General features: G+C 51.3%; 1 protein-coding gene across 3 annotated transcripts in view; it reads left to right on the top strand.

Moving 5' to 3' along the window:
• GDPD5 (glycerophosphodiester phosphodiesterase domain containing 5) overlaps positions 1–26,612 on the top strand; it is an 88,000-nt gene that overhangs the window by 7,491 nt on the left and 53,897 nt on the right. For 2 of the 3 annotated variants that reach the window (XM_040258828.1, XM_040258826.1), the window contains exon 2: positions 14,750–14,831. The exons of the other annotated variant lie outside the window; for it this stretch is intronic. The gene's annotated coding sequence lies outside the window, so the exon portion shown is untranslated. The remainder of the gene's footprint in view (positions 1–14,749; positions 14,832–26,612) is intronic. 3 annotated transcript variants of the gene reach the window in all.

The raw sequence follows: 26,612 nt of genomic DNA, 5'->3' as shown, positions 1-26,612 counted from the left end.
ACAGCTGATGGTGGGCCCTAAGGACACGACCTTGGCCCTTATGTTTTGCCTGGTTTTTGCCTCTCTTGTAAAATGAGGTCAGAGTAACAAAGAAGCCCTTCTTTCCTTTATAAGGTGTAGGGTGGAAGAGGTTATAGTGAGCATCTGGGCCCGTGGCTCTCAAATTTGCTGCATACACTAGAATCACTGCAGAAACTTTTAAAAGTCCTGCCTGGTGCCCACTCCTAGGGCAAGACCTACACAACAGTAGTTTTTAAAGCTCCCCAGGTGATGGCAAAGCACAGCCGAGACTGAGAACCACCTGGGCACCCTCTGCCGTGCGCCTCCTACCGCACCCCAGGTGATACCCGTACATCCCTGAGACAAGGAGCTCATTGCCTCCAGGGTATTGCCCTCCCTGGAGAAACAGGGACTGGAAAGACTTAGCAATCTGATAAACCTAGATTCCAACACCCCTCTGATCCCTGCTTGACTATCTTCTCTGAGCCTCAGTGTCCTCATCTGAAAACAGAAATAACATCTCTCTCTGAAAGGACCATAGAGACCAAATGAGGCCACGTGCAGGAGGCACCGGTGCGGCACTGGCCATGCCAGCAGTGTGCAGTCGAAGGTCACAGACAGTGGCAGAGCCTGCTGGACTCTGGATAATGAGCTCCCTGGGCTCCCCCTGCACTGCTCCTTCTACTGACCCAGCCACCTGAAGCTGGGTCTCGGAGACGGAGGCTGGCGTGGGGCGAGATCAGCAGCCAGTCTTGGGGCCCTTCCCATCCCCCTTCTCTCTAAGAGATAAGACAAGGCAGCAAGCATTTTGTCTTGCTTGGTTTTGTTTTAATGGCCCAAGAGTCAAGCTCTCCTTAACAATGAAGCCTTGTCTGAATCTGCTTGTTTTTCCAACCCGGACACCCAGTTGCACCGCCTGCTTGGGGCCTCCGTCCCACCTGGGAGAACTAAAGAATGCCAGAGGTTTTTTTCTTTTTTTTTTTTTCATCTGGGGAGACATTGGAGGCCTCTGTGTGGCCCTCACCAATAATTGACCCCATTTAAGTCAGCTGCCTCTGTTGAAAGCCAATCCAAGAAAATTATTTCAGGGTGGTTACCAGGATGGGTTTCAGAAGCAGAGAAAGTCGCATTTGAGCCCTGGCTTTGTCACTTACTGGAAATACAACTCTGGGAGAGTCATTTCAGCTTTGCTTTTTGAGCACCGGTATTCTCTTCTGTAAAATGCGCAATAGGATGTGCAACCTCCTTGGGGAGGTTCTGAGAAGTGAGTGAAGTGCTTGGTGTATAGTACACAGTGCCTACCGTGTCATGAGCGCTCACACTGGCCATGGCTGTCCTCACTGAACTCTGCCTCTTGCCTTCATGGCCCAGTCCTGCTCCCAACCTGCTCTGAGTGCTGGCCCAGGCTGAGAGCAGAGGTCTGCACACTTATAACATGCCCCCCTGCAGACCCCTATTATGTAATCATTTGTTTCATGCACATTTAGAGGGGACTCTAAGAGGGAAAGAAAGACTGCAAAAAGGGGTCACTGGCAACAGTACCTGGTCTCTTCTGCTCTGGCCCAGCAAGGTAGGGTGTATGAGCCCAGAGTGAGCTGCTCAGACAATGGGATGTGGCAAACCAGCAAAGGGAGCACAGCTGCAGGGGGCCGGTTCTTGCCCAGGGCTGCAGGTGCCCCAGGAGGAAGTGGTCAGCTATCAAGAGAGAGGCTCTGGCCTGCAGGAGAGAGACCCAGGTAACCCAGGAGCCCCAGTGGTGGAATAAAACTTCCACTCCCTTCCTCCAGTCTCCCATTGGGGTTTCCCAGTGGGTGAACCTCCCAGAAACCAACAGCAGATAACTCAACACCTCAGCCTCCAGGGGCCCCGACGCAAAGTGGGCTGGGCCCAGAGAGGCAAACAACAAATGCAAGGCTTTCAGGCAAAACCTATGAGGTGTGCTGGACTCACCCTCCAAGGGATGCAGTTTAAGGCTCATCTTTGATACCTGAGTTTACCCCTTTCAAAGGGGATCTCAGCCCCCACCCCAGAGCATCCCATCTTCCACAATCCTCTCTGAGAGGAGTGCTAGGGGTACCCATCTTTCTATTTCTGCCTCACCAGCAGTGCCTGAGCACCCCTTTGAGACTGGTGCTCAGGCCCCTGGCTGCCATCCCCACCACCGGCCCAGCTCTGCTGCCACTGGTCCTCAGAGGACCTAGCTGTGAGTTTCCAGCGTGTGTCTCTGTCCCTTTTGGTCAGGAAGCATGGAATAGTGGTTAGAACACAGGCTCTAAAACCGACTTTCTCCTGAAATCCTGACTCTGCCGTAATATGGCTGGGGGATTAACCACTGCGTCCCTTAACCTCCCTGTGCCTGGGTTTCCTCGTCTTTGAACTGGGAATAGCAGAGACTACCTCAGAGGGTTGTTGTGAAGATTGATGAGTGAATGAATGGAAAGTGCTTGGGACGGTGCCTGGTGAACAGGAAGTGCCCAGGAAATAACGGTCTTTACCATTATCACAAATAAGACAGTGGGAGCCCAGTACTCACGATGTGGCCAGACCTTTAATGAGAGGATGGGGACTGTCACCGCCCTCAGTCTAGACTCTGCCCCGGTGACAAGGGCTGTGACCGTTCCCCACGGCCTGACCCTGTTGTGGACACTTATCTGTCAGTTACCTCCCCCCTCCCCAGGTCCTCCCCCGAAAATCACGTCCTGTGAGAAGTGGCCTCATTCTATTAAGGCTCAGTGTCTGAGAGCAGTCGCCAGTCCCCCCACAGATACCAAGGGATGACCGTAATCAAATAACTGATTTAATGTGATAAGTGCTCTAAGAGGATGTCCAGGGTGTTTTGAAAATCAATGGATATTTGGTTTTTTTCTGCTTGCAAATAAATGGCTTATTTGTCAGAAAAAAATAAATAAATAAAAGCAGTTGGATGAGATGTCCCCAAGTTCCACCACCAAGTCTGCATGAAGAGCTGGCAGGAAGAAGACTTGGGTGTCGCCACCCTGGAGAAGCCCCAAGGCTGGGGTGGCAGGGAATAGTTAGGGTGTGGGTCAAGTCTCTTCCTCACAGGGCAGGGCAGGCTGCTCTGAGCAGGATACAAGCAAAAACACAGGAGCTCAGAAGAGAATGAGAGAAGCCAGGGGGCTTCATGGAAAAGGGGGCATTTGAAATGAATCTTAAAAGATAGGCTAGGAACTCTACTGGTCTGAACTGGATGGGAAGGGTGTTCTAGGAAGAGGAAGCATAACGTACGTGGGCATGGCCCTAGGGGCTGCAGCAAGCAGAGCACAGGGAAGACACTCTGGGGTGGAATGATGCTCCAGGGCGGACACACAGGGCTTCTGGAAGCAGACAGACATAGGTTTGAATCCCTGCTCAGTTTCTTATTGAATTATTTCTTATTCTTTGACTGTGGGCACGTGGCCTGGCTGCTCTGGCCCTCTGTTTCCCCAGCAGTGGAACAGGGCTAAGCCCTCCCAGGGCCCGGCAGTGACTCGGAGATTGCTGAGCATGGCTGGAGGAGCCAGGCCTCCCTTTCACTTGTTGCTGCAGAGGAGGCAGGGACCTCGGGGCTCACCCTGGCCCATGCCTCTTCCCCCTAGATCAGGCTGCAGGTAGCTTCCAGGGTGGTCTTACCAGGGACAGCCTTATCTCAGGAGTCAGGCAAAGGCTACGGGGAGGCTGGCATCAGATGAGCTCAGGTGCATAGTCAGACAGAAGATGTATCAGGCCATATTGCGTGGAAAGTGTCTGGAGGCCTTTGGGGCGTGACGTTGTGGGGACGGCAGGGCAGTCCTAGAATGCAGAGCCCTCTCCTTAATAGCTGGCCACCACTGAGCACTCCCTCTTCTCCCGGATGGAAATCTCCAGCGTCTGAGGCTGAGGAGGAGCAGCGAGATGCCAGGGGTGGGTGTGGTCGTGCCTTGATCTCAACCTGCTGCCGTGTCAGTCCTGGCTTTGCAGCCCAGCTCTGCCTCTTTAGAGCTTTGAAGACATTGGGTAAGTTACTTACACTTTCTGAGCCTCAGTTGCCCACCTAGAAAGTAAGGGTAAGCAGAAGAAAAGGGTAGCCACACCTACCTTCCAGGTCTGTTTTGAAGCTAAAATGAATTCATGGATGGGATGCGTGCATGCATGTTAAGTCACTTCAGTCCTGTCCAAATCTTTGTGATCCCCTGGCTGTAGCCTGCCAGGCCCCTCTATCCATGGACTTCTCCAGGCAAGAATACTGGAGTGGGTTGCCATGCCCTCCTACAGGGGATCTTCCCGACCCAGGAATCAAATCCACATCTCTCACGTCTCCTGTATTGGTGGGCGGGTTCTTCACCACTATTGCCACCTGGGAAGCCCTGATGGATGAGATAGCATCTTGTATTTTTAAAAAATATGTATTTATTTGGCTCCTTGGGATCTTCCTTGCATCATGCGGCTCTTTCATTGCGACAAATGGACTCTCTCTAGATGTGGCATTTGGGCTTAGTTGCTCCAAGTCGTGTGATTCTTAGGTCCCTGGCTGGGCATCCAACCTGCGTCCCCTGCATTGCAAGGCAGACTCTAACCACTGGACACCAGGGAAGTCCAAGCATCTTGTATTTTAGAAGAGACTCCACAACCACTTTCATCCTGTTTCCTTTCTACCTGCACTGTCCGTTTCTAATGCTGCCTCAGGAAGTTCTTTCTTGTGTCTAACTTAAGTCCACTATGCTGCAATTGGAACCTCCTTCCTTTTGTTGAGGCCTGTGCAGAAGCAGGCTAAGCCCTTTCTGTACAGAAATGTGCCCGTCAGTACCTACAGTGAGAGAGGCAGGGAACAGCAGAGAAACTGGGTGTTGGTTTTCAACCTCTGTCTTGGGAGCCCAGTTGTCAATGGCCAGAGCCTACTGACCAGCATGATGTGGGGATGGGTGCCTCATCTTGACTGTTTTCACTGTTCTTCCTCTCTGGGTTTTATCCATGCTCCAAAACAGGGACCCAGGGGTAGTGGAGAGTGCTCTGGGCTAGGTCTCGAAGGCCTGGGTCCCAGCACCCACTTGACTCCTGACTTGCTGTGTGGCCGGAAGCCAGTTAGCAGCCTCTCTGGGCCACAGTAGGTCTATGAGGATGTCTGTGCCCAGGGTCCCAGATGTCTCCAGTAAAGATGGGTACAGTTCAGCTGAAGCCCCCCTTTCTCTTTCTCATTTACCTGGGCTCCCACCACCCTGGGAAGTCAGCAAATTAGGGTCCTGCTGATGGCAGTGGTGGTAGGAGTTAAGCTCACCTCTCAGGCCTGGGCATGTTTAAGGTTAGACAGGGAGTGGGGATGGGGGGATTCCTGGTGGGTAGGGCAGCGCCTGCCTCCTCAAACAGGGATTTTGAGAGCCTGGATTTCCTTCTACCCACCCAGTTAAACTCATCCCACAAAAGGTCAGTTATATTTGTCGAGTCCCTCCTCCGAGCAGATCCTTTCCCACGTGAGGTCTGTCTGCTTTAATCCCTCTTTTATGGGTGCAGAAACTCAAGGCTCAGAGAGATGAGGTGACTGGCTTGTCACTGGGGCCAAGGAGCTGCGGGGCTCTTGACTGTCCAGCCCCTACCCCGACTCACACCAGGCCAGGGCATCTAGTTCCTCAGCAGAGGAGGACCACACGGGTTGTCATGCGTGAGGCCGTTTCCAGTCTGGGAGGGCACTGCATGGGCTGTGGGAGGTTGCCCGGGGCTCCTGGGACTGCCGTTTCCCTGGGAAGAAGTTGGTCAAGGAGGTAGAGGGATCAGGAACCCAGGAGTTCTGGGTTGCAGCTAGTTCTCAATGCTCCTGTGAACTTCAGTGTTTGTTTTCCTGGAGGATCAAGACTGATTTCTCTTTGGTTTTGGTCACAGAATAGTTTACCTTTTATAAAGCAGTTTGCTATTCATGATGTCACCGAACCTTAGCGGCCATCTGTGAGAGGCAGCGTGGGACTTGCTTGGGAGGGCCAGAGAAGGGGAGCTCTGGAGTCAGGCAAACCTGGGTTTTAATTCTGGCTCCCACCAACTCTCTGCCCTCAGGCATGTGAGTAACCAGCTGAGCCTCAATTTGCTCATCTGTAAAAGGGACAATTGTTCCCCACCACAAATAGCAGCAGCTGTCTTGCTGGCTGTGTGCATTAGATAAGGTCTGTAACCACTGGTCCAGTTCCTGGTGCAGAGTAGTACTTTAACTGATTTTTTTTTTTTAATCTGCCCCACTTTTTGGATGGGAATGTAGAGGCTCAAAGAAGGAAGGTCACTTGCCTGAGGTCACATGGTTATTTAGCTTGGTCCTCCAGAATTCCTGTCTGTGGCTTTTTTCTCCAACACCTCCTTCACTATCCTCAAGTGACCCAACACTTCATTAGTCTATCCAGGTCTTCAATGTGTTACACTGTCGGACGAGGCCTTCCCCCCAGCGCCTAACAGCACTTACCTGGCACACAATAGGCACTTTCAAAATGTTTGTCAGGACTTCCCTGGCAGTCCAGTGCTTAAAATTCTGTGCTTCCACTGCTGGGGGATGGGTTCCATCCCCAGGGAGCTAAGATGCCCAAAGAAAAGAAGAAAAAAAGAAAAAAAAAAAGTAGTTTGTTCTGTGCATGAATATGTTGATGAGTTGGTATAAAAATGTAAAGTGTTAGTTGCAGTCATGTCTGACTCTTTGCAATCCCATGGACTGTAGCCCGCCAAGCTCCTCTGTCCATGAAATTTTCCAGGCAAAGATACTGGAGTGGGTTGCCATTCCCTTTTCCAGGGGATCCTCCTGACCCAGGGATCAAACCCAGGTCTTACTGCATTGCAGGCAGATTCTTTACCATCCGAGCCTATTTTTTCAGGCAGCTGAGGCTTGTGTCCCTGAGGCTTCCTCCTGCTCCCTGTTCCCTTTTAAAACAACCGTGTAATAGTTTGGGTTGGAAACCTTTTTGAAAAGGAGTGATGTCTTCCTTTCCCTGCACAAGGCCCACATGGTTAACTTCTTGGGACGGTGAACACTGTGAACACTGACTGCTTTGCTCGAAGAGCCGAGACCAGCTGAGACCCCACAGGTTTCCTGCACCCCATGACCCAGGACTGCTCACTTGTTCAACAACAGTTTCTGCCTTTGTAGGTTCCTGACTCTTCCCTCCCTGACCCTTCATTTGCTGCCCACGATCTGCCTCCAATGGTCCAGCACCTCTCTTTCCTCCCCTCTTGCCCCTGTGTGTATTTCCTAATTTGCTGCTTCTACCAGTTGGGGACTGAGAAATGGGACAGTTGAGCTTATTAGAATTGCTTCATTGATTCATTCACTCGTAGCTATTCAGCTAGAAATTTTTGTCCCTGGGTCTTGCATCCATCATTTATCCATCCTGATTGAGGACCTCTGCAGTGGCTTGTGATCAATCAAGACATGACCACACCCTCCCAGGAGCACACACAGGTATATCACGATGTACACAGTACAGGACTTTATAATCCACCTCTGCCTGCAGCACCCCCACTGCATTTTCACAGCAGCCCTGAGAATAGCATTATCTCTGTTTTGCAGACAGTGGAAACTCAGCTCAGCTGGAGGAGGTCCCTTGCCCAGTGGTCAGCAGTGAGCACAGAATTGCAGTGGGAATTCAGGTCTCCAGCCTGGCCTGTTACCTCTTCCCTCTCCTGTGCTCCGTTTGCAAGCCCTGTGATGCCCCATTCATTTACTGCTTCTGTCACAAAGCTGGGGCAGGATCATCTGCCTCTGGATTGGCCTGCGGGGAGTGTGGGCTTGCCTTTAGCACACATTCTAGTCCTGCAGTCGGCTTGGGCCCACCATCTGGTCCACACTGCCTGGACTGTGCTCTGCGGAGCCCTGATTCCCTGGGATGGTTCTGGGTCCCAGGACGCATAGATTTGGGAAATGTAAGGTCACATAGCTCAGAACAGGACTTCTCAGGGCCTTTACTGTGTTGATATGCATGAGAGATCCCCAACCTGTGGCACAGGTGCCACCAGCCTTTCCCAAGCTTGCCTGAACATGTGGCTGCTTTGTCGCAGAGCAGAGTCTGGGGGCTGATAGCCTGGAGAAAATACGGGGGAGAGCTGATCTGTATACCCTTACTTTCCAATTTGGCACAGAAGGCTTCAGCTAGAGCTTGTTTCTGCCCCGGGCAGCTGGCCTTTTGAGAGAGGATCTGCGGGAGGACCATTTGGCCCCAGGAAAGAGTTGGTAATAACGGTGGAGTTTCAGGCAACAGAAGGAAGTGAATGGTGGAGATATTTTGATTCTTTCATCCACCAAACACACATCTCTCAGACATCTTCTGGGTGCCAGGCACACAGCCAGCGTTTGGAAATGCCAAGATGCATCTGACTAAGAACCTTTCATTTCATTTCCTTGTGCCCACTAAGGGTTTTTAAAGAAAGATAAATACTAGCCCTAAAAGAAAGAAATGGTTTTGCTTTTGTTTTTTATTGTTAGGGGTCTTTGTGGGAGGTAGGTAGGTGATGCAGTTACTGCTGAGTTCAGTGGCTCTGTAGTTGCTGGTCCAGAGGTAGGTAAGGGAGATAGTTCCAGGAACATTTACCCTAGACAGAGTTAATATTGCTCCCATATTACAGATGAGGAAACTGAGGCTCAGAAGTCAAGTTGCTTACCCATTTTCACACAGAAGGAGTTCCTTGATGTTGTCAGGAGTGAGGGGAGGCTCAGAAGAGGGAAGGAACACTTCCCCTGGGCTCCGTTGGCCTGAGCTGGGCTCAGAAAGCTGGGGTTAGTCTCTGCACAGAAGAGCAGAGGTCACCGGGGGGTTGGAGGGGTAGACAGGCTCTGGCCAGCTGGGAAGGACATTCTTGGAAAGGCAACGGCCTGAAGCACAGGTACAGAGGTGGCAACCGGGTAGGTCACACCTTCTGGACCCTGTGTAGAGCCTGGGGTGATGGAGGCAGAGGGAGGAGAGGTGGGACATTGGAAATGGGGCTGGAGAAGTTGGCTGGGCAGTTCACAAGGGTCCAAACACCAGCTGAGTGGGAGCACCTTGAGGGCCAAGCCGTTCATCCCAGTGTCCCCAGCACCTGGCCGCTGCCCACCTGGAGGTTTGTGGACTGACTGGACTCTTCCATCATGGAATCTTGGACAAGTCCTTTCCTGCTCTGGACCTTGAGTTGCTCATGCTCATGGTTGGGCTCAAGGTCACCTAGCATGTCCTTTCCAGCTCTGAAGGGCTCTTGGGAATTCTTGGCATGTGTGCAGGGGAGGACCAGACTGTTTCTCCCCCAGCTTTGAGGTCTCCTGGGAAGCCCTAGCAGGGCACGGGCCAGACATTTGCCAGGGCAGAGGTCAGGCTGACTCGGCTGGAAGAATTCAGTCCTCATTCTTTCTTCCTTTCAGCATTCAGTCTGCTGAACTCAGGATGAAGTGCCATGGTGTCCTCACTGATGGCTCTTCTAAGGCCCCAAACTGGGTGGCAGAGGGGAGTTGAGCTAGACAGGGGTTGTGGGTTGCCTGCATGAAGCAGCTTGGTGCAGGATAGGGTGCTCTGCTTCTTCCTTCTGTGTGAAAATGGGTAAGCTACTTGACTTCTGAGCCTCAGTTTCCTCATCTGTAAAATGGGAGCAATAGTAACTCTCATACTGGGCTTCTATGAAGATTCAATGAGATAAAACTTGTGAAAGCATATAGTAAACTGACCCTCACCGCCCACAATCCCCCAGCCCTCTGGGGACTCACCCCTTTCCCAGAAGTGCTCCCGGGTGGCCACTCGCTAATCTCCGTGCAGGCTTCTGTAGGGTATACTTTATCCAGGCCAAAGCGATCAGAGCCCATGAATTATGTACATGTTGCACAGGCAGGCCAGGCCTGCGTGTTTGCACTCCTATGTATGTGTGCCTTCTGACAGGAGGAAAAGCAGTGCTAGGTCCTGGGACCAGACACCACCCCTCCCAGCTGCACCCCAGAGGCCTGCGGAGTGTTGAGTCTGGCCCCTGGGAAAGGGTGGGGCATGTGTCAGGAACGCTCCCTCCTCAACTTTTCTGTTCTGCTCACAGACTGGATCCAACAGGCTTGTCTTATCTGGGGGACTTTGGCCTGTGTCCCTGAGGGCAGAACAAGACTGTCACCCTCCCTCCCCTCTGCTTCCCAGGAGGTGTCAGTGGGAGCAACTCAGGTCTCTGGTGTGGCTGCTGCTTTATTTCAACAGGGCCTGGGACACCCATCTGGGGGCCCTGCAGCCTGTCACACAGAGTGCTTGGTCAAAGCCACCTGTCCAGGGTGGGGGTGCAGAAGTATAGGGCTGGGCTGCACCCAGCCTCCATTCCCCAAGAGCTCTGAGGGTCCCTCTCAATGCCCTTGTTCCTGAGTGGCTCCCAGATGGTGTTCTGGCCCCACCAGGGCTGGGGTTGGAGGTAGACAACTGGCATCACAGATGTTCCCTCTGCTTCCATTGGCACAGGGTTGGGGGCAGGGGAGGGGGCGGGCAGGAAGAAGGATATAGCGAGGGGGCAGCATAGACTTAAGGAGTTTATTGAAAAGAGAGCCCAGTGGACATAAACATCTATTCTCTCCCACCCCTCTGGCTTAAAAAGCCCTGACACACCTGGATTCTTGTCCCAGCTCTACCTCTTATGTGTGCAACCTTGAGTCTGTGACATGGCCAGTCTGAGGCTCGGCTTAGGCTATAAAGCTTTTGAGGTTGGTGTGAGGTCAAATCAAACTACCCAGCAGGAGGGACACCTTATGGTGCCAGGTACTTAGTAGGCCACTGATTTGCAGAAAGATTTAGTTCTAGCCCAGAACAAAGCAATTGGTTTTTTAGATACTTGGTCTGTGATCTCTCTCTAAGCAGGAAAGAGGAAATTTCTCTTAAACTCCATAAAATGATCAGTGCAGCTTAGATACATTCTCCACTCATGAGCCCAGCAGGGGAGGCTCTGAGTCCCCTGGGCATTCTCTCTGGGATGGGGCAGCCCTGACTCTGCGTTCTTGCCAGTGGCCTAGGGCGAGTCCCTGACCTCCTTGTTCCCGTAGAAGGAAGGTAAAGGACGCCTAACTCTCAGCATTGTGGAATTACCTATACAACTCTATTGAAGGACTTCCCTGGTGGTCGAGTGGCAAAGCCTGTGCTCCCAATGCAGGGAACCTGAGTTCAAGCGCTGGTCAGGGAACTAGATCCCACATGCCTCAACTAAGAGTTTCCATGCCACAGCTGAAGATCCCTCATGTTGCAACAAAGACCTGGAACAGTCAAAAAAAAAAAAAACAAAACCAAAAAACACACTCTATTGGAAAGCAAAAAGCACCACTGATACATAGTGGTATGTATGGTACAGAAAGCCAAGGCTGTGTTTGTTCCCTGTTCTGGTGACCAGCAGGCTCTGTGACGCCAGCTCAGTGAAGCCTCGTTTGCTTTCCTTAATGGGACAGCTGGTTAATTAGCCTCTAAGTATTTCTGACAAATGCCCCTGTGAACTGACCAACACTGGGTCAGCACTCGCCAGACCTTGTCACTCCTTGTGCTTAGCTGGCCAGCTTTGGGCATGAGGTCATGACCCACCATCCCATCCCCTGATTCTCAGCTCGTCCCTCAGATGACCTGGTGGAGCAGTTGCTGTGCTGGCGACGGAGAGCAGGACACAGCTCTGCCCCTGAAGCCTGGTTCCGGGTGGGCAGAAAGAGAGGATTTAGAGAAGGATCAGTGGCAGGGACCTGGTCAGGGCATGGGGGACAGTCAGTGGGAACAGTCCTGCTTGGCTCTGTTACCAATTCCCTGTGCCTTTGAGCACTTGACCTTTCTCTCTCTGGGCCTCAGTTTTGCATCTGAAAGAGCATGTTGGGGAAGGTGGACCCAGGAAGCTGTGAGCTAACATGAAGCAGTGTGAGTTGAGGAATGATCTCTGAAGCTAGCCAGGCCTGGAGTTCTCACCCTGGCTCCTCCACGTCCCAGCTTTGACCTTGGACAGATCACCTAGCCTTTCCAGACCTGTCTGACAGGTGTACGCTGGTCCTGCTGGCCCAGGGCAGACACTGATAGTGGACACCCTGCCCAGCAGTGTCTGGTGATGGTGGGCCTCAGGGCAGCTCCGGCTCGTCCCCACCTCCTTTCCCTAGGAGGAAGTTCCCTAGGAACTCTTGTGCCCAGCAGATCTGGCGGGGGGCGGGGAGTATTGCAGATCCCAGTGCTGAGTCCAGTAGGCTGTATGTAATGCTCGTGCCGGGGACTCCAGGATCAGGATGGAGCCAGCCATCCTCTGCCTCTTAAAGGGAAGAGTGGGGAGTGCATACTCTAAGCCCAGCCTCGGATCTTCAACAGCACCTTGGAAACTTGGTCATTTAGAACCACGGAATCTTTCTGTCCCCAACTGTTGGAAGCACTGAATCATGGAACCCTAGAATCTTGGCTCTTTGAAATCAAGACTTTGAGAAGCAGACTAGACTCAGAAGTAACCTCACGGATCCTCTGATTCACATCTCCCTCTAGCCCAGGCAACCCCTCTGTGGACCCCTGGTCATCCAGGGTCAGGGCGCCCTCATGCAAGCCTCAGGCTTGAGTTGGGTCACCAGGCTGCCCACCACCTCCTTGTGGTCATGACTGACCCCAGGCCCATACACCAGGGGCTGGTAGCACTGACAGGCAACTGGGAGGGAGCTCGGCGCTGCTCAGCTAAGAATAGAAGGCTTTGTGCGATTTAAGTAGCAGCCTGATCATATCAGGCCTCTCAGCCAGGCCTCAGAGAGCTTAGGAAGCAGGATCTGAGGCTACCGTGAGTCGCCTCTGGGTGAGAGAGGGAGACGGTGAGTTAAAGGTGCTGGGGCAGCCACTGGGCTTCCCGGGGAGTTCTCTTCCGTCTCCACGTGGTGATGATTTGACTTTCCATCAGGCGAAGCTCTTTGCTCCTCCCTTCTCCTCCCTGCAGTTGGCTGGGGAGCCTCACTCAGCGTTCCCCTAGGAACGCTGGGGAACATCTCTTCTGGGAAGAATTCAGACAAACAAACCAGCCTCTGAGAGGAACAAACAGATTGATGAAAATGCCATCGTCTGCAAAGAGAGCTGATGATGGCGGCCATTTATTAAGCACCTACTGTATGCCAGACCTTCGACACAGTGTTTTGTGTCCTTGCCCTCTCTGACCCTCACAGGGGAGGTATCTGTGTCCCCGAAATGCAGACGAGGACACTGAGGCCCAGGTAGTACTTGGTAGAGCTGGGATTGGGACCAGGGACCGTCCTACCTTGTCTGTTCTGGGGACAAAGTATTCCTGAGTTAGGGGAGAGGTGAGAGTCGGGGTTCTTGGAGAGAGCCCTGGGCATGGAGGGACTCTATCTCTCAGCGCGGTTGTGTCACTCCAGTACTGGATTGAGAGGTGGGATTGTGATCCTATCACAACATAGCAGGCACTGGCCCCTGTGTGTAGAGTTGGAATGAAACCAAACCCCTTCCTCTTTGAAGTGGGCAAAGGCTGCCTAGGGCGGAATCGTGAGGCTCCCGCTTCTTTTTAAATTTTTAATATATTTGTGTATTTGACTATACCAGATCTTAGTTGCGGCATGTGGGATCTAGTTCCCTGAACAGGAATTGAACCCGGGCCCCCTGCATTGGGAGCTTGGAGTCTTAGCCACTGGACCACCAGGGAAGTTCCAAGACTGCAGCTTCTGATTCTTGCTCTTTTGACCAGTAGTGTCCTGGTGTCCTTCTTGGCAGGTCACTGGTAGCTCCCACCTCCCCTCCCTCTCGCAGATTATTCCCAGTGAGAACTGGAAGGAATTCTGGGTAACCTTCTGATTGTACAGATGGGAGAACTGAGGCCCCTGGAGAACAGGGATGGCCTGAGGTCATGAAGTAAGTGGGCCTGGGAACATATAGTAGGTGTTTCTTCAGGCCAGGCCAATGCTTGTTCCCCTGTGGGGTGCTACATCTGTGTGGAGATCATGGGGGCCTGGAGTGGGCTGGGGATCTCAGCTGGATCTCAGCTGGATCCTGAGAGTCAGGAAGGCAAGGGCCAAAGGCCCCGAGCCTTTGCTGTATGCCCCAGACTCATCTATGCTTGCCCCAACCCTGCCCAACTCAAAAGTCCCCTCTTCCATGAAGCCTGCCTGGACTCTCCCCTCTAAAACCTCTCCTAATCTCCCTATCTAACCCAAGAGTGGGATTGTGGTTCAAAAAAACACATAACTTAAAATATACTATCTTAATGAATTTTAAGAATACTGTTGATAGTCTTAACTGTATTCACATGTTGCACAGCAGGTCTCTAGAATGTTTTCATCTCAAACACCTGAAACTCTATACCCACTGAATAATAACTCCTCATCCTCCCACCAGCCCTTGGCAACCACCATTCTCCTTTCTGTTTCTCTGAATTTGATTCCTGTAAATACCTCCTATAAGTGGAATCATGCAGTGTTTGTCCTGTTGTGATTGGCTTATTTCACTTGGCATAATGTCCTCATGGTTCATTCACATTGTAGCATGTGATAAGATTGTCTTCCTTTTTAAAGCCAAATAACATTCCATAGTATATATATACCACATTTTGTTTATCAATTTGTTTGTCAATAGATCCTTAGGTTGCTCCTGTCTCTTGCTGCTGTGGAAAAAGAGCAGGAGTTTTGAGGTTGAATGAGCCTGGGTTGGATTCCTGGTTTCTAGTACCAGTTGAGCGGTAAGTCTGCTATTGCTATTGGTTACTTGATATTGTACCAGATTAAATTGCTGCAAGGATTAGAAATGGTGCACAAGAAAATGCCCCAGCATGTGGAGAGCCACCAGTGAGTGGTAGGGGGATTCATTCTTGTTATTTGCTTTCCTCCTAGGCACAGATCCCTTTGGGGGTTTGTAGGACCCACATACTGAAGTTCACCTCAACCCCCATCCACCAGACCAACTCAGCATCTGGTGAGTCTTAGAACAATGTCACTGGAGGTGGCCTGGATGGGAGGGGAATTTGGGGGAGAATGGATCCATGTATACATATGGCTGAGTCCCTTTGCTGTTCACCTGAAACTATCATAACATTGTTAATTGGCTATACCCCAATACAAAATAACAAGTTAAAAAAACAACAACAGTGTCCTTGGAGAGCACCTGGGACCAGAGAAGGTCAGGGACTTGTCCAAGTTCACACAGCTAGGCCTTGGCCATGCCAGGGTAAAAATAAGCTCTTCCGCCTCCCAGCCTGGCACCTTCCCATTGCAGGCTCCAGGATCCACAGCTCTTGTTCTTAGGAGGCACTGACTCTCCAGGGTTGATCCTGCAGCATGCAGGGCTGAGGGAGGTGGGGAGCAGGGAGGCAGGCATCTCAGGCTCATCCATGAAGGGCAGAGGTGGGTGGCATCTGCCAGGCTTCCCTCATCACCGCCTTCTCCAGGTGACGAGGGGGTCATGTCCAACTCATTTGCATGGCTTGAGCTCATCTAAGGCCCCTGCCTTGCACCTGGAGCTTGCTCTGCTTTCATTCTCACTCACTCGGCTATTTGCTCATCCCTTCTCTCGGTCGTTTATTCCGCAACCACTCCCTGAGGCCTGCTGTGAGCCTGGAGACCAGTCGGACCTTGCAGGCCCTTAGTATGGCATGGCAGTGAATAGTGTGGACTCAGGCTAAACTCCCTGGGTTCAAATCCTGTTCTGCTGGTTGCTAGCTCTGTGACCTTGGGCAAGTTGCTTAACCTCTCGGTGCCTCAGATTCTTCTGCTTTAAAGAGGAGATAATGATGTTCTAGTTACTACTGTTATATAACAAATCACCCTCAAACATAGTGACTTTATGTAAGAACAATCACTTGATTACCACACTGTTTCTATAGCTCAGGATTTAAGATGGGCTCCGCTGAGCAGTTCTGGCTCGAGGCTCCCCATGTGGTCTCTGGCCTATGTTGCTCTCTGAGCTCATCTGTGCTTCCCCACAGTATGCATCCCATTTGATGACCTGGCCTTGGAAGTCTTGTAATGTTACTTTAGCCATCAGTGCTAGCCCTCCCAGATTCAAGTCGGGGGTAATAACGTAGACCCCACCTCTCCATGGCAAGAGTGTCAGAGTTCTAAGGAGAGTGTGTGGGCTGAGAGTTCTTAATGCCAATGCCTTTGGAAATACAGTCTGCCAGAAGTGTAAGAATAAGATGAATCAAAACACAGGAAATATCTAGAACAAAGCCTAGGCATTGTAAACAAATGGTAGCTATACATAGTCAAGGGTGATTTTGACCAGATGCAATTACTCGTGATATACTGACTTTAGGACCTGACTCCTGCTAACTGGCAGTATTTCCCATTTAGGTACTGAGGGATCTGTAGGAGTTCAACAAGCCAAGGCTAGTGGGAAGGCATTCCATGCAGAGGGAACTGGCTGTGTAAAGGTGTGGAGCTGGAGAGTAGAGTCCCTGGGGCAGGGACTTAGCCCCACTTGGCTGGGGCTCCCATGTGTGGGAGGCCAGGATGGTGAATTGAGGCCGAGTAGAGAAGAGTTCACTATTGGATTGGCCAAAAAGTTTGTTCGGGTTTTGCCATTTGGCCAATCCAACATAAAGGGTTTGTTTGATGCTATGGGTCCCAGGGAGCACTTGGGTGAAGTATGAGGGGCTGGAGTGCCCCCCCTTGGAGGAGCTGCTTCTGAGTTGGCATCAGCAGGACTGGGGGGGGTGTAGGGAGAGAGGACAAGAATGAGGGGACTCATACCCAGGTGTTTGCCTGGGGTGTTTGCATCAGCTTTGCATGTGCTGTGCACACCCACCCGGCTTGCTTTCCTACACCTTCCACTATACTGGATGCGTGTGTGTATGCACGCTCAGTCGCTCAGTCGTGTCCGACTCTGCAACCCCATGGACTGTAGCCCGCCAGGCTCCTTTGTCCATGGGATTCTCTAGGCAAGAATACTGGAGTGGGTTGCCATTTTCTTCTCCAGGAGATCTTTCCAACCCAGGGATTGAACCCGTGTTTCCTGCGTCTCTTGCATTGGCAGGTGGATTTTTACCCCTGAGCCACCTGGGAAGCCCGGTATATTGGATACTTTGCCGTTTAGTCTCTGCTTAGATTGGCTCTCCTGCAGAGGAAGGTAGAAGGTTGCCACCCTCTGGGGAGATGATTACTTTGGAGGAGGGTTCTGAAGGATCCTGGCAGCTGGCAGGGCCAAAGAATATCCAGTGGCCACCTCCTCTGTCCCCACGCCCTCATGGAGAACAGCCCCTGCACCCGGCATTGTCTCCCCTTCCTCCTCTGCCACACTGCCGGGTCCAAATGGAACTGACCCTGAGGGTCGTGGTCCCCAGCCCCGCTTACATCACAGGTGGGGAAGCTGAGTCCTGCTGATTTGCTCCACATCCCATAGCAAGCGAATGGAGGAACCCACGCTTGCCCTCCAAGTGGCTGTGGCCACGTTCGGGGGTCCTGGGGGCTCCTCCCTGCCAGGCCTTCCACTTGCCACTCCCCATCTGCCTCTGAGGCCAATGCATCCCCCTGAGGGCGGTCATGGCTGGGAATATGATTTCAAGGAAAAAAAAGAAGTCTTAGCAGCCATGTGGCCCTGTGTCACCTCGTCTCTCTGAGCTGTGGTTTTCTCATCTGTAAAAAAAAAAAGCGTGAGAACACTGGCCCCAGCTGGGTTGTCTTAAGGATTAGATGAGCCCCACATGCTGACCTCTTATCTTTCTGATGCTGGGGCTGCACCTGGAAGGGAAGCTGCCAGGGGTTACTCAGATGGGACGCTTGAGCTAAGATTTGGAGGCATGGCAGGGCTAAGGCTGAAAAAGGAGGGGACCTTGATCCTGAAAGCTCTGAGCTGTGATTGAGCTGTGCAGCCCTCCCCTGTATATGAGAAAGTGTCCAAGGGGAAGATTGGGGTGCTGTCCCCTCTGGGGGGCAGCCTCTTCCCCCTAGCACTGAGAGGAAGGATGTGATGAGGGAGGGCTTCCTGGACGAAGAGTTTGTGGAAACTAAGAGGGAAGGAAGAACTGAGGCAGATAGTGGTTCTCTGGGGTCTGGCCTTCCCCAAGTCCCTGCGCTGCAGCCGTGAGATCCAGCCCTGAGCCCTTGCCAAGCCAACCTTGACTCCTGGAGCCCATGATGCCCAGCGACGCTGGTACTCCAAAGGAGATAGTGGTCCTAGTCCATGCTGCTTCCAGGAAGCTGTGTCTATGGGGCCTGTCTGTGCATCTACACATACTTCTGCAAGCCTGTGTGCTGGTGCTGAGTACCCATAAGTATTTGCCTGGGAATGCACTCTTGGTGTACTTTTGTATGTCTACATGTATGCATTTGCAGGGCCCATGTGACACCTCCTTGTAAAAGCAGACAGGTTAGAATGCGTCTAAAAGGGGACAAGGAGATCAAACCAGTCAATCCTAAAGGAAATCAACCCTGAATATTCATTGGAAGAACTGATGCTGAAGCTCTAATACTTTGGCCATCTGATGTGAAGAACTGACTCATTGGAAAAGACTCTAATGCTGGGAAAGATTGAGGGCAGTACTGGGAGGCTCCTGGAGGAGGTGTCTCTACCCGGAGGGCTGGCTGCAGACAGCAGGGGTAGAGGAGATGGCCAGGTGGCAGCCCGGTGCCATCCTGGGTTCTGCCAGCCCCAGGGCCTCCATCCACACTGGGTGTGGGGAGGATTGGGGATCCTTACCTGCAGATACTTTTTTTTTTTTGCCTCATTGTGCAGCACATAAAATCTTAGCTCCCCAACTAGGGGTCGCAGCTGGGCCCCCCACCAGCATAGTCCTAACCACCGGACCACCGGGGAAGTCCCCTGTGAATACTTTTGACCTCCTAGGAGGCAGAAACCCTACAAACTCAGAACATCCTGGTAAACCAGGTCCCAGGTTAATGGTTGAAGCTTAGGACTGTGCAGGGTTGGCCTCACACTGTTTCGTCTCCATTGCTCACCAAAGTGACTTCATAGATGCTTCAAACCAGCAAGGCCTGGGAAGGTCAGGACATTGATTCGCTTGCTTCCGAGGGTCCATGACCAACCCCATCCCTGGACCAGCTCCCAATTAACGGGAAGTCCTTCCTCTGGATCTAACCTAAGTCTTTCCTGCTGTGTGCTCCCTTCTCGTGAACTTGTTCAACCCTGCTCTGTGGAGCCAAGCTCATCAGCAGGCCGCTTTGAGTGGCGGCCAGTATTTTTACAACTTGTTTTCATGAAGTTGGTTTGAAGTCTTTCTGCATTCCCAGAATGTCAGACCCGCCCTGATTCACAAGGATTGACCAAAACAGGATCTGTGCCAATGAGAAGAATCTAAGGACTTAGTCATCCCCCTTGGATCATCTTCATATTCTCCTGCTTTCCTTCCAGTAAAAAAATAAAAAGAAAGATTAGCTCAGATGGCCAGGAGGGATGTAAATAGACTCAGATGATACTGATGGTGGAGAGGTCAGTGTTCAGGCTTTGCAGGGGCCGGTAACCTCAGATATGTAGATGACACCACCCTTATGGCAGAAAGTGAAGAGGAACTAAAAAGCCTCTTGATGAAAGTGAAAGAGGAGAGTGAAAAAGTTGGCTTAAAGCACAACATTCAAAAAATGAAGATCATGGCATCTGGTCCCATCACTTCATGGGAAATAGATGGGGAAACAGTGGAAACTGTCAGACTTTATTTTTTTGGGCTCCAAAATCACTGCAGATGGTGATTGCAGCCATGAAATTAAAAGACGCTTACTCCTTGGAAGGAAAGTTATGATCAACCCAGATAGCATATTCAAAAGCAGAGACATTACTTTGCCAGCAAAGGTCCGTCTAGTCAAGGCTATGGTTTTTCCTGTGGTGATGTATGGATATGAGGGTTGGACTGTGATGAAAGCTGAGCGCCAAAGAATTGATGCTTTTGAACTGTGATGTTGGAGAAGACTCTTGAGAGTCCCTTGGACTGCAAGGAGATCCAACCAGTCCATTCTAAAGGAGATCAGCCCTGGGTGTTCATTGGAAGGACTTATGCTAAAGCTGAAACTCCAATACTTTGGCCACCTCATGCGAACAGTTGACTCATTGGAAAAGACTCTGATGCTGGGAGGGATTGGGGGCAGGAGGAGAAGGGGATGACTGAGGATGAGATGGCTGGATGGCATCACAGACTCGATGGACGTGAGTCTGAGTGAACTCCAGGAGATGGTGATGGACAGGGAGGCCTGGCATGCTGCGATTCATGGGGTCGCAAAGAGTCGGACACGACTGAGCGACTCAACCGACTGACTGAACTGACTGAGCTCACTTCAAGCCTGTGTTCCGCTGCCTGCCACCTGGGGGTCTTTGACAGTCTCTGAGCTACATAGCCTCATCTCTGAAATGGGAAAATGAATGGCACCTACCTCATAACTGTCTGGGGTTGGGGAATCCAGAAGCAGACTGTGAGACACGAATTCATGTGAAACTGAGTTACTAGGAAGTTTTCTGGGGGAAGAGGAAAGGGTTGGGAATTACTAACAGAATAAGAAAAGTGGAACCAGAAACAGAAGGAGCAGCAAGAGCGTGACTTCAAGCCAAGCCCCTGGGAGGGGAACTTGGCTGAGCCCCCAGAGCTGGCTGCCAGGGGCGAGGTCGCTGCAAAACTTACACCTTGCCCGGGGGGGTCCCTGGTAAAGGACCCCTGAAGGGCAGCTGTGCCCACAGGAGAGGGGATTTCGGCAGTTCTGATGGCAGTTCACCCACACGTCTTCACAGGTGCTGGCTCTCGGGTGGAACAGAGACCCAGGATGGTGAAGGGGTCTCAGGGATGTGTGTGGGGACAACAGAGGCAGAGTTCTCCAGGCACAACCTGGCTCTGAGGAAGCACTGTTAAGTGTCACCTCTTCCCGTCTGTTAGAAAGGGGTACAGAGTGGGTGCTCCGGGATCCTGTGGTCAGCAGCCCGCAGGATCTTCTGAGAGCTGCCCTGTGTCTCTCTTCTGCCTCCAGCCCCAGGCACAGTCCCTGTCCCTCAGCACCCAGAGGCAGATCCCTCAGAGTGCCCCAGGACTCTCCCTGACTGCTTGACTTCAGGCAGTGGCTCCAGCCCTGCCAGGGCTGGTCTGATGCCCTGATGTCACCCCTTCTAGAAAAGTCTGCCTCTATGCCACCGCCACCTCCAGCCCCACCTGTACTGCAGCGGGGGCTGGGGATGACTGGGAGGCTGCACAGAGCCGAGGAGCCCTGAGCACCAGGGAGGAAGCTGAGGCCAAGGGGCCCATCCCCCACCTGAATTGAATTCGGCTTTTCTTCCCAGCCCAGCCCACCCACTCGGCTGTGTCTACTGGACTTTTTCCATAGAAAGTGCTCAGGGATGGCTCATGGAACTCGTGTGGGTCAGCGTATCCCAGGAACAAATAAACAAGTGGTGCATCCAGGACTCTGACTTTGATGGCTTTACCTGGTGATGTCAGCCTGGGTCGGCCCTGATGGAACTTGTCCCAATCGTTCTCCTGCACCTGTGATAGCCCAAGGGATGTCACCCTAAGCTGGCCTCTCCACCCTGGCCTTTGGGGGTCTAACTCCACAGAGCATGACAGGTCTGGATTCTAGTCTGACTCTTTCACCTGTTGTGTGACCTTGGACAAGTCACCTGCCTTCTCTGAGCTGCAGTGTCCCCTGTTTCTCACCAAAGTTTTATACACGCCCACCTAAAAACAGATGGTTTCAGCATGGTTAATCCCTGCTTGATTCATACCCTGAGAGGTGGAGTGATTTGCTCCTGCTCGTATAACAAAAGGAGGTGAGAGGGCCAGGATCCACTCCCCCCAGCCTCCCATGCCTGTTTATCTGAGCACCTTGACCAGCTCTGCTGTGGTCCCTACCAGCTCCAGTCTGATTCGAAACCTGAGCTAACCTCCCACTGGCCAGGATGAACTGAGCCAGATACCAGAGTGGTCAGTCACTGCTGTTTAGTCAATTAGCCCCTCATACCACCTATGATATAAGAGGTTCCATGCTCAGATGGGCAGGATCCTGATTCACCGGGCTTAATGTCTAGTCTGCTGCAAAGCTGCGCCCCCATCCTGAAGCTCGGGGGACCTGCAGACCCTAGGGGTGAAGGTGGACATAGGATGGAGGCCCCAGAGGAGGTGGTGGCCTGTAGCTCCTGGTCTCGGGAGCAGGCAGGAGGGGCTGACGACTGGTGGGTGCAGGGGAAACAAGGCTGCTTATTCTGCCTAGGCTAGGCTTGGGGGGTGGCTTTGATCCACTGCCAAGGCCCCCATGGCCCTCTGGCCCAGGCCTCCCGGGGCACACTGGAAAGCTCAGGAAATACGTGTTGGTGACTGGATTTGTGTTGTCTAGACGCTTGGGAGTCAGATAAAGTATGAATCCTGGCTCTGCTGCTTGCTTAGCTGTGCCCTTGAGCAGGAGACCTAAAGCCTCTTGAGCCTCTGCTTTGGCATCTGTAGAATGTGCTGTAATGCGAGGTTAAGAGGGCTAAGTGAGAGGACAGACAGGGAATGTCGGCCTCATGCAAAGCCGTGGCAGCCCTCCATAAATAGTGGACGGTGTCTTCATAGAGGGACTCCGCATGCACCAGGCCAAGTAGGAAACACAGGAGATGAACGAGGCCCCATCGCATGGTTTGGAAGTTTGCAGTTTACAAAGCCCAGTCAGGTGCTGGTCACTGGGTCTCCCCTAAATCCCACGAGGCCGTCTGGGCTGAATTGTGGCATCTCCATCTGACAAATGAAGACCCTGAGCTTAGAGATGAGACCGACCTGTGTTTCAGTTGCCCGGCCACACCCAGAACCCAGGTCTCCCAACTTTCACTCTCCTGCAGGTTCCTCAACCTTCCCCCCTTTAGAACCCAGGTCCTGCCTTCTGGAAGCTCTTCATGAAAGACGCTGGGAAGGTGGAGGGCAGGGAACAGGGAGAGTTGTCAGCTCAGATGTCAGGGAGCTGAGGGTGCATACTGGTGGCTTTAGCCCAGAGTGGGTCACTGTGACCGGTAGGCCCAGAGTGAGGGGACAGGAGGGGGTCATGGGTAAAAGTAAGCTGAGGTGAGTGCAGAGAAGGAGAAAACCAGTGGTGGAGTCCACAGGTCATTCCCTCAGTCTGAGCCAGTGGGCACTCCCAGCCTGGTGAACCAGCAGCAGCTGGACCCTCCTATCCAGGTCCCTTTGCATATGGGGCTGGAATGTAAGGGACTTTAAAGAGTACCGGGTCTGTGGGAGATGGCCCTCAAGTCATAGCCTCGGCCCTTGAGGGTGTATGAGTCAGCTCCGGAAATAAGGCCGACATCTAAGCATGGGGACCTTTCATGTGAGGAGCACTTTCTGAAAGGCAGACTTAGGAGGACAAGGCTGACTTCACCACCCAGCTGATCCTCAGCGAGGAGGAGCCACCAGCTCAAGTGGCCTGAGCCCCACAAAAGTGAGCTGGTGGGCAGGGAGTCAACAGATAGGTCTGGTCTAGACTTTTCCAGGCCTAGGACAGAAGTACAAATGGAGGCCACACAGTGTCATATATCGGGAGGTTACAGAACAAACCAAGAAACTATTGAGTAAGATAGTTTCATTGTCCTGCTTTGTAAAGTTATGGTTTTATATTACTGAAAGGAACCAAATTTCAAGGAGGATAATTGTTCTTACACATCCGGGTGTTATGTTGGTGGGCTGGTGGAAATTTGGATGAGTAATAAGACATATTTCATATGTTATTTATTTCATAAAATATATTTTGTTGTCTTCATGTTAGCAAGATCACTATAATTGTTATAATCAAGATTTTCACGTCATTTGAAATTTGTATATTGATGATAGTAATCTAAAGGATCAAAAATAAAATGCAGTTATATTTAAAGTATATAGAATTTGAATAATTTCCATAAAAAGTGTAAATTAAATGTAAAGAAAGGAAACTTTATATTTTCAAAAAGTTATTTTATTCCTTGAAATTATCTAGGAAATTAAAACTATATGCATCATAATTAATGAATATCTAATTTCAAAAATAATTATTTAAATATATGTGATATAGTAATTCAAAGTTTTGAAAATTTTATAAAAATGAAACTATTCATTTGTAATGAAACTATTCATTTTTGTGTTTAATGTCCATCTAGTTGTAAAGAATTAGTATCACATTTCATGTTACATTAATCTGAGTAATATGAATTGTTAAATACTGCAAGATGTTTCTCAGCTGCCACGTGCATTTATTGTGAATACCAGACTAATTCATGAGTACTTTTAGAACCACAAATTGCAACAGGGAGACAAGCCAAAAAAAAAAAAAAAAAGAGGATGCTCAGCATTACTGGGAAATGGATATTTTGTTATGTAAGAAGTTGCCGCTCTCTGAAAGGATCAGACAAGTTTGATTTGTCTGCCCCCCCACAAGCATTCTTGCCACTTAGTTCCCTTCCCCCTGCCAGTAGCATCCTCTTTCCCTCCCCTTCCCTCCCTCTACCCTACTCTCAACCCTGTCAGCAACTGTGCATCCCTCAGACCTTCATCTGGACAGAGTCACCTTTTGTTCCTCAAACCCCAGGAATGAAGAGTTTCTCTGGGGCCTGAGCAGTGTTAGGAGAGCAGATTAGGCTTGCGGTCCCATGGATGATGTGTGACAGAAGCTCCTGTATGTTCTGTAATATATTTGTAAGCATGTGTTTGTGATATGTGGGGCTCAAGGCAATGACCCTTCTTTCTTGAGCCTAAGGGTGATACAGGAGATGCCTTCTTGCCAATGAGATCCCTGCCCTGTGCTAACGATAGATAGATGACAGTGCTTACACCACACCTGGAGCTTGAATCTAGGTATTGGCAGCCACCGTTTCATCTCTTTCATATAAGCTTTTCTTCATTGATTTAAAACCTATATTCACATCCTCCGATCCTTCATTTCGTTGTAGAATATCAGGCCCTAGGGGTCTTGCAGTACAACCCTGTGATCCTCCAGGTGAGGGAGGGAGTTGAGCCTCAGAGAGGCACACTGGTGTCCATAATATCACACAGCAGAGAAGCTCTCTGACCGGGTTTCCCAGTGCAGACAATGGGTGTTGCACTTGAGTTTCAGTTAAGATCTGAATAGGTGTCGCTTTGTCCCAGTCAACTTCCCTTCCTTCATCAGACTCTGCCTGGGGAGAGTCTTCCTTCATCAGCACCTGCCCCGGGGAGCTCCTGTTGGGGGATGAGGGTTCTGTTAGAAGAGCCACTTCCTGTTGGGGCCAGGCACTTCCTTCAAGTGACTCACAGGCTCCCGCTGGCCCCATGCTGGGAAGCCAAGGTTGGGGTGGAGATGGGCCTGGCCTGCCTCCTCCCTTGCCTGCTCCCCGGGCTGGGTGACCCTGAAATGAAGCAGTGCCACAGAATGGGTGTAGAAGATGGGTGATGGAAGGGGGATGCTAGACCGTTCTCATCCAGCCTGGCAGGCAGGGCTCTGAGAGTGAGGGACAACTCAAGCTACAGTGGGCACAAGGGCAGCCTCCACACGCAGCCTCTCCCACACACGTCAGGTTCTCAGGTGCCCGCTGCCCAGTGGAGCTGGGACCCCCACAGGGGGAACTTGGGATACTTTCTCTGTCTTGCAGGCCAGTGAGGTGTGATGGAAAGAGCAGTAGGTCGGGGGTCATGGACTTGAATTTCTGAATCAACTTTCTAGTGACCTTGTCAATTCCTGGCTGCTCTCCAGGCTTCAATATCCATGTCTGTCTGATGGTGGAGGGCTTGATGGCTGTGACATGTTGTGGCAAATTGTTATTGCAGGATTTATATTTAACAGATACAGGTTTGAATCCTGCCTCCGCCCCCTTGCTGAGTGTGTCCATCTTTCAGAGCCTCCATTTTAAAATTTGAAAAGATAATCATCACTTTAAGCAATTTACATAATTTAACCCTCACATCAACCCTATGGGGTAGGTTTTATTATGATGATTATTGTTTTATACATAAGGAGATTGAGGCCCAGAGAGGTTAAGTAACTTGCCCAAGGTCACAAAGAAAGAGCCAAGATTTTAACTTAAGCAGTCTGACCCTAGCGTGTGTGCCGTTATCAACTATGTTCTTGCTACTTAAATTGTGGTCCCTGGACCTGCAGCATCAGCATCACCTAAGAGCTTATTTAAAAAAAAAAGAGGGGGGGGAGTAGAATCTCAGCCCCCAGCCTAGACCTACTGAGTTGGACTGCCTTTCAACAAGATCCCTAGGTGATTTGTTTGAGAAGCCCTGCTCTATTTATATCCATCTGTCACTTAGGCCTTAGGATCATTGTGAGAGATAAAGAAAATAAGTGTTTTATAAACTGTAAATTGCAGTGCATTCAGGGCTCTTTGAGAAACCTGGGGGCTGGAAGTGGAGGCAGGACTCGTGGCACACCAGGAGTCCATCTCCCAGTAGCTGGATGTCATTTCAAAGCTGTCTAGGAGCCCAGTTCTGTCCCCCCACCCATCCAAGGCTGAGTCTTGGCAGTGCTTCTAGCTGGTATGTGGCTCCAGGCCCCGATTGGGTTGGAGAAGCTCCTCATGTCGGCTGGGTGTTGGGCTGGACACCAGCTTGAGCTACCCCTGCCCTCAGTCCCACCCTGGCTCTGGCTCTGACTCCTGGGTGACATAGGCAGACCTCTGGCCCCACCAGCCTCAGGGTCGCCTACTGGGCAGTGTGGCAGCACCCTCCAAAGCCTGTGGTGCTGACCCAGCACCCTTCTCCTCACTCCATGGCCTGTCACTACCAAGTCATCTCCCCTCCCAGTTCCTGGGCAGGAGGGCTGAAGGAGCTGGCGATGGGGGAAGCGGTGCGTG

Source organism: Oryx dammah, unplaced genomic scaffold, assembly GCF_014754425.2.
Source record: "Oryx dammah isolate SB20612 unplaced genomic scaffold, SCBI_Odam_1.1 HiC_scaffold_17, whole genome shotgun sequence".
Lineage (NCBI taxonomy): Eukaryota > Metazoa > Chordata > Mammalia > Artiodactyla > Bovidae > Oryx > Oryx dammah.
This window is presented reverse-complemented; position numbering and strand designations above follow the sequence as displayed.